The sequence below is a fragment of the Mastomys coucha genome, chromosome X (assembly GCF_008632895.1).
Source record: "Mastomys coucha isolate ucsf_1 chromosome X, UCSF_Mcou_1, whole genome shotgun sequence".
Lineage (NCBI taxonomy): Eukaryota > Metazoa > Chordata > Mammalia > Rodentia > Muridae > Mastomys > Mastomys coucha.
The window spans coordinates 83,054,398-83,065,756 of record NC_045030.1 but is presented as its reverse complement, the minus strand read 5'-3'; the positions used below and the strand labels follow the sequence as shown (position 1 = coordinate 83,065,756).

General features: G+C 37.4%; 1 pseudogene; it reads left to right on the top strand.

Moving 5' to 3' along the window:
* Window positions 1–3,994: 3,994 nt before the first annotated feature.
* Window positions 3,995–4,934, top strand: LOC116086194 (annotated as a pseudogene).
* Window positions 4,935–11,359: the final 6,425 nt, after the last annotated feature.

Sequence of the window (11,359 nt, the reverse complement as noted above, 5' to 3'; positions counted from 1 at the left end):
GAGAGGTGAGAGGGGAATGGGGAGAAAGGAAGGAAGGGGCAGGAGGGACAGAGCAGGAGCAGGAAGGCAAGAGTAAATTGAGGGGGCACGAAACCCCCTTTTTTGCTTTTGTTTATGTTTTTAGAGACAGGGTTTCTCTGTATAGCCGTGGCTGTCCTAGAACTCACTTTGTAGACAAGGCTGGCCTAGAACTCAGAAATCTGCCTGCCTCTGCCTCCTAAGTGCTGGAATTAAAGGTGTGCATCACCACTGTAACAACTTTTATAGTGAGTCGTGCACATCTGGCTATTGCCAAGTAACTGTGGGGCAGAACTTAGACAAAATGCCAACAGAAACTAATTAAGGTTATGAATTAAAAATATCCAAAAAAATCTTTTACCCAAACATAAAAGAATATTTCTTTTTCTTAATACTTCAAGGATCCTTCTCCAAAATTAGCCATATAGTCTGTAACAAAGCATGCCTCAACAGATACAAGAAGTTTGACAAAACTCCTTGTATCATGTCAGACAATAATGGATTAAAGCTGGACTTCAATAACAACAGAAACAGCAGAGAGCTGAGAAATTCATGAAAGCTAAAAAATTATCTAGTCAATGACCACTGGGTCAGGAAAGAAATTAAAGACTTCCTAAACTTACATAAAAATGAGAGCACAACACACTAAAAAATAAGGAGATACAATAAAGCAATGCTAAGAGGAAAGTTCATTGCACTAAGTGTCTTCATAAATAAATTAGAGAGTTCTCATACTATCAATTTCAAAGTACACCTGGAAGAACTAAAAAGTAAAAGAATCAAACCCACACAAGAAAATAGACCACAGAAAATAATCAAAGTCTAGGCCAAAATCAATAAATGAATTAAAAAACAAAGAGAGAGAGAGAACAACAGAATGAATCATAGAAATGAAGAGCCATTCTTTGAGAAAAACAAAAAGATAGAAAACCCTTAGCCAAACCAACTAAAAGTCAGAAAGACCATGTCTAAATTAAGAAAAACAGAAATGGAAAGCGACACATAACAATAGACACTGAGGAAATTAAAAGTATCATTAGTGCTTACTTCAAAAGCCTGTACTCTACAACACTGGAAAATCAAAATGAAGTGGATGATTTTCTAAATAGACATCACTTACCAGAGACACATCGAGATCAGGAAACTAACTAAATAGTCCTCTAATACTAAAAGAAATAGAAACAGTTATTAAAAAGCTCGCAATCAAAGTAAGCCCAGGCCCAGAGGCTTTTAGGGCAGAATTCTACCAGACCTTCAAAAAAGAGATAATACCAATACTGCTCAAATAATTCTACAAAAATTAAAAACACGAGTAATATTGCAAACTCATTCTTTGATCCTATGCTCATCCTGACACATAAATCACATAAAATCAACAAAGAAAGAGGACTTCGGGCCAATATACCCTATGGATATTATGAACAAATGTCCCCGTAAACCTACACATACTACAAACAAAACACTCAATACTCAAAACACTCAAAACAAAATATTCAAAAACACTCAATAAAATACTCACAAACCAAGTTTTAGAACTCATTAAAGCCATTTTCCAAAATGATCAAGTAGAATTCATTTCATAACTGGGATAGATGGTTGGTTGAATATATGAAAATCCATCAACATAACACACAAGATAAATAAATTGAAAGATTAAAAAAAGGTCATCTCACTAGATGCTGAAGAAGCATTTAACAAAATCCAATAACCTTTCATGTTAAAAGTCGTAGAAATATGAGGGATACAAAGTGTATAACTAAACATAATTAAAGCAATATTTAGCAAGCCAATAGTAACATAAAATTAAATGGAAAGAAACTTAAAACAATTCTACCAAAATCAGGAACAAGAAAGGGCTGTTCCCTCTCTCCTCATCTCTTCAGCATAGTATTTGAAGTTCTAGCTAGTCCAATAAGACAACTAAAAGAGAAAAAATTAATGTAAGATAGAAAGGCAGATGTCAAAGCATGATATTCAAAGATGATACTCTAAAACTTTTACCAGAGAACTCCTACAGCTGACAAAAACTTTTAACAAAGTGGTTGGATACAAAATTTACTAAAAAATATCAGTATTCTTCCTTTATACAAACCATATATGGGCTGAGAAGGAAATTAAGGAAATAACGCCCTTTATAGTAGCTAGGAATAATATAAAATATCTTGGTGTAACTCTAACCAAGCAAGTGAAATATCTGCTGACAAGAACCTCAAATCTCTGAAGAAAGAAATTGGGGAAGATCTCAGAATTAGCAAAGAACTTCCATGTTCATGGAACTCTAGGATAACAATGTAAAATGGCCATCTTAACAAATACAATCTACAGACTCAATGCAATTTCCATCAAAATGCCATCATAGGTCTTTACAGATCTCAAAGGAAAAATTCTCAACTTCAACTACATATGAAAAATACAAAAACCCAGAATAGCTAAAATGGTCCAGAAAAATAAAAGAACTTTTGGAGGTATCATCTCTGATCCCAAGCTATACTACAGAGCAGTAGCAATAAAACTGCTGGGCATTTGTATAGAAACAAACATGTTGAACAATGGAATCAAAACAAAGACCTAGAAATAAATCCACATAACTATGGACATGTATTTTTTAACAAAGAAGGAAACCCCTACAACAACAACAAAATGACAGCATGTTCAACAAATGGTACTTGTCTGACTGGATGTCTGCATGTAGAAGAATGCAAATAGATCCATATTTATTACACTGAACAAAACTCAAGTCCATGTGGATCAAAACCTCAACCACAAGATCAGAAACAATCTATAGAAGAGAAAGTGAGTAATACCTTAAACACATTGCTACAAGAAACAACTTCCTGAAAAGAACACTAATGGCTCAGGCACAAAGATCAACAATTAATCAATGGAACCTCATGAAATAGAAAAGCTCCTATAAGGCAAAAGACACCATCAATAGCACAAAACAGAAGCTTAAAGATTGGGAAAACATCTTCACCAACCCTATATCCAACAGAGGACTAATATATAAAATGTATGAATTACTGAAGAACTTAGACACCAACAACCCACAAAGTCCAATTATAAAATGGGTTACAGAGATAAACAGAGAATTTTCAACATAGGATTCTCTAATGGCCAAGAAGCAATTAAAGAAATGTTCAACATCCTTAGTCACCATGGAAACACAATTCAAAATGACCCTAAGATTTCACCTTACATCTGTCAGAATGACTAAGATCAAAAACTCAAGTGACAGCACATGTTTCAAGGATGTCAAGAAATGGGAACACTCCTCCATTGATAGTGGGAGTGGAAACTTGTACAATCACTTTGGAAATCAATTTTTCAGTTTCTCAGAAAACTTGGAATATTTTTACCTCAAACCCTAGCTATGCTACTTCTTGAAATGTATCGAAAAATCCTCTAGTATACCACAGGGACAGTTTCTCAACTATGGTCATAACAGCTTTATTCGTAATATCCAGAAAGTGGAAACAACCTATATATCCTTCAACTGAAGAATGGATAAAGAAATGTGAGACATCTACACAATGGGATACTGTTCAGCTATTAAAAATAAGGGTGTCATGAATTTTACAGATAAATGGGTAGAACTTGAGAATATCATCCTGAATGAGGTAACTGAGAGCCACAAAGACACATAATGTATATACTCACATAGAAGTAGACATTAGACAAATTGCAGGACAAATATGCTCCCATTCACAGACCCAAAAAAGTGGGTAATAAGGAGGTTACAAGGGAGAATCCACAGAACTCACTCAGATGTGGAAATTAAGTAGTTGTCAGTAGTGGATGGAGAGAAGTTAACTGGGTACAAGAGAGAGTGAGGAAGCAAAGAGAGATAAAGATCAAGTGTGAGGAGGGGGCAAGTGAGGACTGGGAATGAGGATGGAAATTGGTGGGATGAATCTCTGGGGCTGGTTAGAGGCCTGGGATAGGGGAGGACACTTCAATTCTGTGGGGATGAGCCTACATGAGTTTCCTAGGAGAGGGGTTTATAGAGACTGTACTTGCCATCTCCTATAGCCAGGCAGAACTTCAGGAGGAGGAAGGGGGTCATCAATCAACTCACAGTATTGTATACTTACCACATGAACCCAGTAGTCAAACAGGTGGAAAGATTTTAGCTAAGCAGAGTATGAGAACCTGGATTTTCAGCTCAGTCTTCTGAGTCTCAATGTTCTAGATAACAGAGGAATTGGAATGGACATGCTGATGAAGCATAGGATAAAGACAGAGATAGTCATTCTTCTGTTTGAGATAGAAATCGGTACAAAACAGACACAGAGTGGAGGACCCATCCTGCCCTAGACAGCTTTGATAACAATTCACCTAAAAATGGTGATGATACATTTGGAGACAAGTACTCAGACTGTTGTGATTCAGATTGGGATTGGAATGGTTATCAAGATGGGTATCAAGTTGGGTATATAGATGTGTATGTAGATGGTCCACACCACCAAAACAGGGATTACTACGGGGACCAGGATCAGTATAATGACCAAGGCAGTGGGTACCATAGGGATAATGAGTACAGAGAAAGTGGGAAATACTTGGAAGACAGGTATGACAGGTGGGAAGATCTGTTGTAGAGTTTCGGGAATGGTTACTCTCAGGATAATTGTAGATAATTGTAGATGTAATGACAGAGGTCACCCCTTCTGACTTCCAAAGACCCAAACTGAACCTAAAGCCTCACAGTACTCCCAAGGAAGATAATTCCTCTGCTAGCACCTCTGATCTAATCCAGTGCCTTTTATCTTTGGAGAGGCAAGGCCTGTTGACCCAGCTGCTAGAGAAAGAGAAGTAGAAATGTAGCTACAAAAGGAGCTGGACAAATTACAACATTACCTGGGTGAGCTATAACTATACTGTTAGCCCAAGGACAGACACCAAAGTTGAGAAGTAAAGAAACAAACAAACACACACACACACACACACACACGTACACACATGCAAAGAAACAAAAACAAAAACAAAAACAAAGTCTAGAAGAGGAAGTAAGTTATCAAAGACTTTGGCTTCTGCCATATCTGGCAGATTTAAGTCAGACCAGGATACACTAAGGAGAATGAGAAGTCTCTAGATGGCCACTCACCAAACTTCAAACCTAAACCTCATCAGCCTGTAAGGAAAATACCAGCTCTTCTTCCGTGGGAGACTGCATAAGGAATACAACACTCTTACCTTCCTGCTGGATCTCAGAGCTCAGACACAGAGCAACAGTCTCCTATAAGTGGTGGAAGGAAAGTAGCTCTGGCTAAGTACTCTGAGGAAGGACCATCAAACAAAGATGAAAATAAAGGAGATGAGGTGTGTATCACAAAAGGCCAAACTGGAAATTCCAGCCACAATCCTGGAGTTGGAGTGAAAAAAGACTACTAGAAGAAGTTGGGCATTGAAGACAATTAAAAAGAAATCAAGACCCCAGATCTGCCCATGAACCAAAGGAATATGAGAATAATACAACAGCCAAGTTGACTTCTGCAAACAAGTATGCTGCTCTCTCCATGCATGGTTAAGATGAAAATGAGCAAAACAACCATACTGAGTAAATCTCCACATCCTGTCTTGACCTTTCCTCTACTTCCTACTCCAGAACATACAAAAGCAAATCAAACCTCCATTAAGACAATACAAAATAAATTCACTATTTCTTGAAGACTTTTTCTAACTAAAAAAAAGATGAAATGAAATGATTTTGCATGCTACTGTGGCCTTTTATAGTATGGATATTACTGAAGAATCACAATGGTAGATAGAGAGATGAGGCTACCATGTTTGAATGGGGGAATTTGTGATGGATTCTGATAATACTAGTTACTTGTATAAATAATGCCTAGAAATCCATTCTGTAGAAATATTGTGACCTTGAGATTAATTCACATCTCTTAGGCATTTGAGAAAGGTGCAAGGAATAATGACATTATTAATCTTTAATTCTTATCTTACTATTACAGTGCCTTTGAATTCCCAAACACTCCAAGGAAATTTCCATTCCTTAGAAAGGTAGATTTAGTCTCTCAAATTGTTTTAGCCTTCAGGAGGCTGCCAGCCCTTTTACTTTATTTCTTACTTAACTAGGGCCAGGCTAGGGGGAATTGTTTCATTTTTTACCCCTCCCTATAATGTGGTAGTTGGAAGTGAGTCTACAAGTCACAAACAAGTTGTATTGCTTGGCAACAAGAATACAAAGAAAACACAAGTGTGGTTTGAAAGGCTTTGGGGAAGTGGTTAATTCTTTTACACCAGATAGTAAGAGTAACAACATGAACAGAATGGCCATTTTGGAATTAGGAATCAATTGGAGAAGTGAAATTCGGGTCTTGTGTATGCTTGTTTTACACCTTCTAAGAACTATCCTTTCTAAACTTTCAATTTTTAATGTGACCTCATTCTTTCAAGACTTTGTCATTCTGGTCATCTCATGTTCTTGATGGCACTGTTAACCTCCCATAAACAGTCTCTCTAAGTCACACAGTCTCTAAGTCTGCTACCACAGGCAGTTTGTCTTGGTCAACAGAAGCTGTGGGCTATGAACTCATGGCTTTTCTCAAGCAAGCCAGCCCTTTGCTATCTTTGATGGCTGATACTGCTTTCACCCGTTTAAAGATTGGAGTTCTTCAATTAGGTAATGAATAGAGGTGTGTAAATGTGGACATTTGAGTTTAGATCTTCATTCATGATTGGGGTGCTTTAAGGTTTCTGTAAATTTCCTTCACTGTAAGCCCATGTCAGTACTTGGTTTATAATGTGACCCAGACTGTGTGATTTTCTGACTAAGAGCTTTGGTTTCCACAAGAATAAAGGATAATGCAAAGAACTATTGAACAAGGTTCTGGTTTCTCTTGTACCACAGCAACTTGACCTGCCTGATTTAATGTGTACCTTTGTAGACATCAGCTCCAAAGAAAACAGGGTGCCTGCAGACAAATGATACCTTGGTCTTAATGTGCAAGCCTTAGGCCAGCTGTGCAGGGACTTTGGTTTAGTGTGCAGTGCACATAGCAAAGCAGTTACTTAGTGGATTTAATTGCCTTGTTGCTAGGAAGTGGGCTATTAGAGAAATAACCACAGTTGAATGGACTTTTTAAAAACCACTAATCATAGACAATGAAAAGGTAGTTTATCCTTTTCATGTCTATTTACCTTCAAGATTGCTGCATCCAAAAGAACTCTATTTTGTTCGACATTCCTACTTTGCTCCTCTGTTAAAGATAAAAACAAGGATTGTCTTATGTACCACTCATGAATACATATAAATCTTTTGTAAAAGTATCTTCAATGAAAATTATTATTTTTAATTATCTTTAATCTTTTCCTGAAGTCCAATTATTATCCCCCCTCCAGCTCCACTCTCTAATATTTCCTCATCACATACCCCTTCCCCTGTCTCCTAGAGGATATTCTCACCCCTATCCTGCTACATTTCTCAGTCCCTGGAGCCTTAACACTCTCCAGGGTTAGGCATGTCTTCTCTCACTGTGGCCAGACCAGGCAGTCTTCTGCTGTATATGTGTTGGGGGCCTCATACCAGCAAGTGTATGCTGCCTAGTTGGTGTCTCAGTGTCTAAGAGACATCAAAGGTCCAGGTTAGTTAAGACTGCTGGTCTTCCTATTGGGTTGTCCTCCTTCAGAAGTTCTTCCAGACTTTCCCTAATATTTTTGATCTGTAGACATGACCTGGAAGAAGTTTTGGGATGAACAATCCCATCCTATGAAATGAGAAATTTCAATTTCCTTCCAAATAAATCCAGTCCTTAAAAATAAAACAAACATGATAGATTTACTATGGGTAAATATATATCATCTATATATCATCTATTTCTAAGGAATTTTTGAAGGATGTATTTGTTTTGTAGAACACATAGAAATAGACTAGATAGAGATATATTGATTTCTACATGAGATGATAATAATACCAAATATAATAAATATAATATGAGAAGCTAACAATATCAGATATCAGCACAAAGTGATATGCTGCATGTCAAAAATATGATGAAAATATTATTATAACCTTCCTATTGCTTTTATTAAATATTTTCTTTTTTATTAGATGTGTTCTTTATTTACATGTCATATAATATCTCCTTTCCCAGGTTCCCTACAAAAAAAGGAAAAAAATTAAATAAAATAAAATAAAAACAAAAACAAAAACAAACACAAACCCCTGTTTCCTCCCCCTCCCCCTGCTCACCAACCCACCCTCTCCCACTGCCTGGCCCTGGCATTCCCCTACACTGGGGCACAGAACCTTCACAGTGCCAAGGGCCTTTCCTCCCATTGATGACCAACTAGGCCATCATCTGCTATGCATATGCTGCTGGAGCCATTAGTGCCACCATTTGTAATCTTTGCTTGGTGGTTTAGTCCCTGGGAGCTCTGAGGGTACTAGTTAGTACATATTGTAGTTCGTCCTAAAGGGCTGCAAGCCCTTCATCTCCTTGGGTCCTTTTTCTAGCTCCTTCACTGGGGACCCTGTCCTCAGTCTAATGGATGGCTGTGAGTCTCTAGTTCTGTATTAGTCGAGTACTTCAGAGCCTCTCAGGAGACAGCTATATCAGGCTCCTGTCATCCAGCACTGGCTGGCATCTACTATACTATCTGGATTTGATGATCGAATATGGGAAGTATTCCCAGGTGGAGCATTCTCTGAATTGTCCTTCCTTCAGTCTCTGCTTCATAGTTAGTCTCTGCAACTCTTTCCATGGGTATTTTGTTTCCCCCTTTAAAGAGGAACGAAGTATCCACACTTTGGTCTTCCATTTTCTTGTTGTGTATTGTACTTTGCATATTCCGATTTTCTGGGCTAATAGCCACTTATCAGAGAATGCATACCATGTGTGTTCTTTTGTGATTGGGTTACCTCATTCAGGATTATATTCTCCAGATCCATCCATTTCCCCAAGAATTTTATAAATTCATTGTTTTTAATAGCTGAGTAGTACTCCATTGTGTAGATGTACCACAATATCTGTATCTATTCCTCTCTTGAGGGACATCTGGGTTGTTTCGAGTTTCTGGCTATTATAAATAAGGCTGCTATGAACATGTGCCCTTATAACATGTTTGAGCATATACTGGGTATATGGCCAAGAGTGGTATAGCTGCTTCCTCTGGTAGGACTATGTCCAATATCCAGAGAAACCACCAAACTGATTTCCAGAGTGGTTGTACCAGCTTGCAATCCCACCAAGAATGAAGGAGTGTTCCTCTTTCTCCACAACCTCGCCAGTATCTGCTGTCACCTGAGTTTTTATCCTAGCTATTCTGACTGGTGTGAGGTGGAATCTCAGGGTTGTTTTGATTTGCATTTCCCTGAAACCTAAGGATGGCGAACATTTCTTTAGGTGCTTCTCAGCCATTCGGTATTCCTCAGTTGAGAATTCTTTGTTTAGCTTTATACCCCATTTTTAATAGGGTTATTTGGTTCTTTTGAGTCTAACTTTTTGAGTTTGTTGTATATATTTGATATTAGCCCTCTGTCAGGTATAGGATTGGTAAAGATCTTTTCCCAGTTTGTTGGTTGCTGTTTTATCCTATTGACAGTGCCTTTTGCCTTACAGAAGCTTTGCAATTTTATGAAGTCCCATTTGTCAATTCTTGATATTAGAGCATAAGCTCTGTTCAGGAAATGTTCCCTTGTGCCCATGTGCTCGAGGCTCTTCCTCATTTTCTTTCCTATTAGTTTCACTGTATATGGTTTTATGTGGAGGTCCTTGATAGACTTGGACTTGAGCTTTCTACAAGGATATATTAATGGATTGATTTGCATTCTTCTACATGTTAACCACCAGTTGAGACAGCACCATTTGTTGAAAGGATTGATTTGCATTCTTCTACATGTTAACCACCAGTTGAGACAGCACCATTTGTTGAAAATGCTGTCTTTTTTCCACTGGATTGTTTTAGCTCCTTTGTGATCAAGTGGTCATAGGTTTGTGAGTTCATTTCTGGATCTTCAATTCTTTTCCATTGGTGTTAGGTCTTCTTTGAAGGTCTGATAAAACTCTGCACTAAACCCATTTTGTCCTGGGATTTCTTTTGTTTGGGAGACTATTAATGACTGTTTTTATTTCATTGGCATATATGGGTTTTTTTAGATAGTTGATCTGATCTTGATTTAATTTGGTACCTGGTATCTGTCTAGAAAATTGTCCATTTCATCCAGGTTTTCCAGTTTTGTTGAGTATAGGCTTTTGTAGTAGGATCTCATGATTTTTTTGGATTTCCTCAGTGTCTGTTGTTATGTTTCCCTTTTCATTTCTGATCTTGTTAATTAGGATAATGTATCTATGCCCTCTAGTTAGTCTGGCTAAGGGTTTATATATTTTGTTGATTTTCTCAAAGTACCAGGTCCTGTGTTTGATTATTTCCTGACTTCCACTCTCTTGGGTGAATTTGTGTCTTTTTGTGTTAAAGCTTTAAGATGTGCTGTCAAATAGCTTGTGTATGCTCTCTCCTGTTTCTTTTTGGAGGCACTTAAACCTATGAGTTTTCCTCTTAGGACTATTTTCATTGTATCCTGTGAGTTTGGGTATGCTGTGGCTTCATTTTCATTAAACTCTAGAAAGTCTTTAATTTCTTTCTTTATTTCTCCCTTGACCGAGTTTTCATGGTGATCTGATAGGATGCAAGAAATTATTTCAAACTTCCTGTACCTGTTGAGGCCTGATTTGTGACCAATTATAAGGTCAATTTTGGAGAAGGTACCATGAGGTGCTCAGAAGAAGGTATATCCTTTTATTTTAGGATAAAATGTTCTATAGATATCTGTTAAATCCATCTATTTCATAACTTCTGTTAGTTTCACTGTTTCTTTTATTAGTTTCTGCTTTGATGATCTTTCCATTGCAGAGTGTGGGGTGTTGAAATCTCTCACTATTATTGTGTGTGTTGCAATGTGTGCTTTGAACTTTAGTAAACTTGCTTTTATGAATGTAGATGCCCTTGCATTCGGAGCATAGAGGTTCAGAATTGTGAGTTCATCTTGGTAGATCATACCTTTGATGAGTATGAAGTGTTCCTCCTTACCTTTTTTCATCACTTTAGGGTGAAAGTCGATTTTATTTGATATTAGAATGGCTACTCCAGCTTTTTTCTTTGGACCATTGCCTTGGAAAATTGTTTTCCATCCTTTTATTCTGAAGTAGTGTCTGTCTTTGTCACTGGGGTGGGTTCCCTGTATGGAGCAAAATGTTGAGTCCTGTTTACGTACCCATTCTGATAGTCTATGTCTTTTTATTGGGTAATTGATTCCATTGATATTAATAGATATTAAGGAAAGGTATTTGTTGCTTCCTGTTATTTTTATTGTTAGAGTTGGAATTCTGTT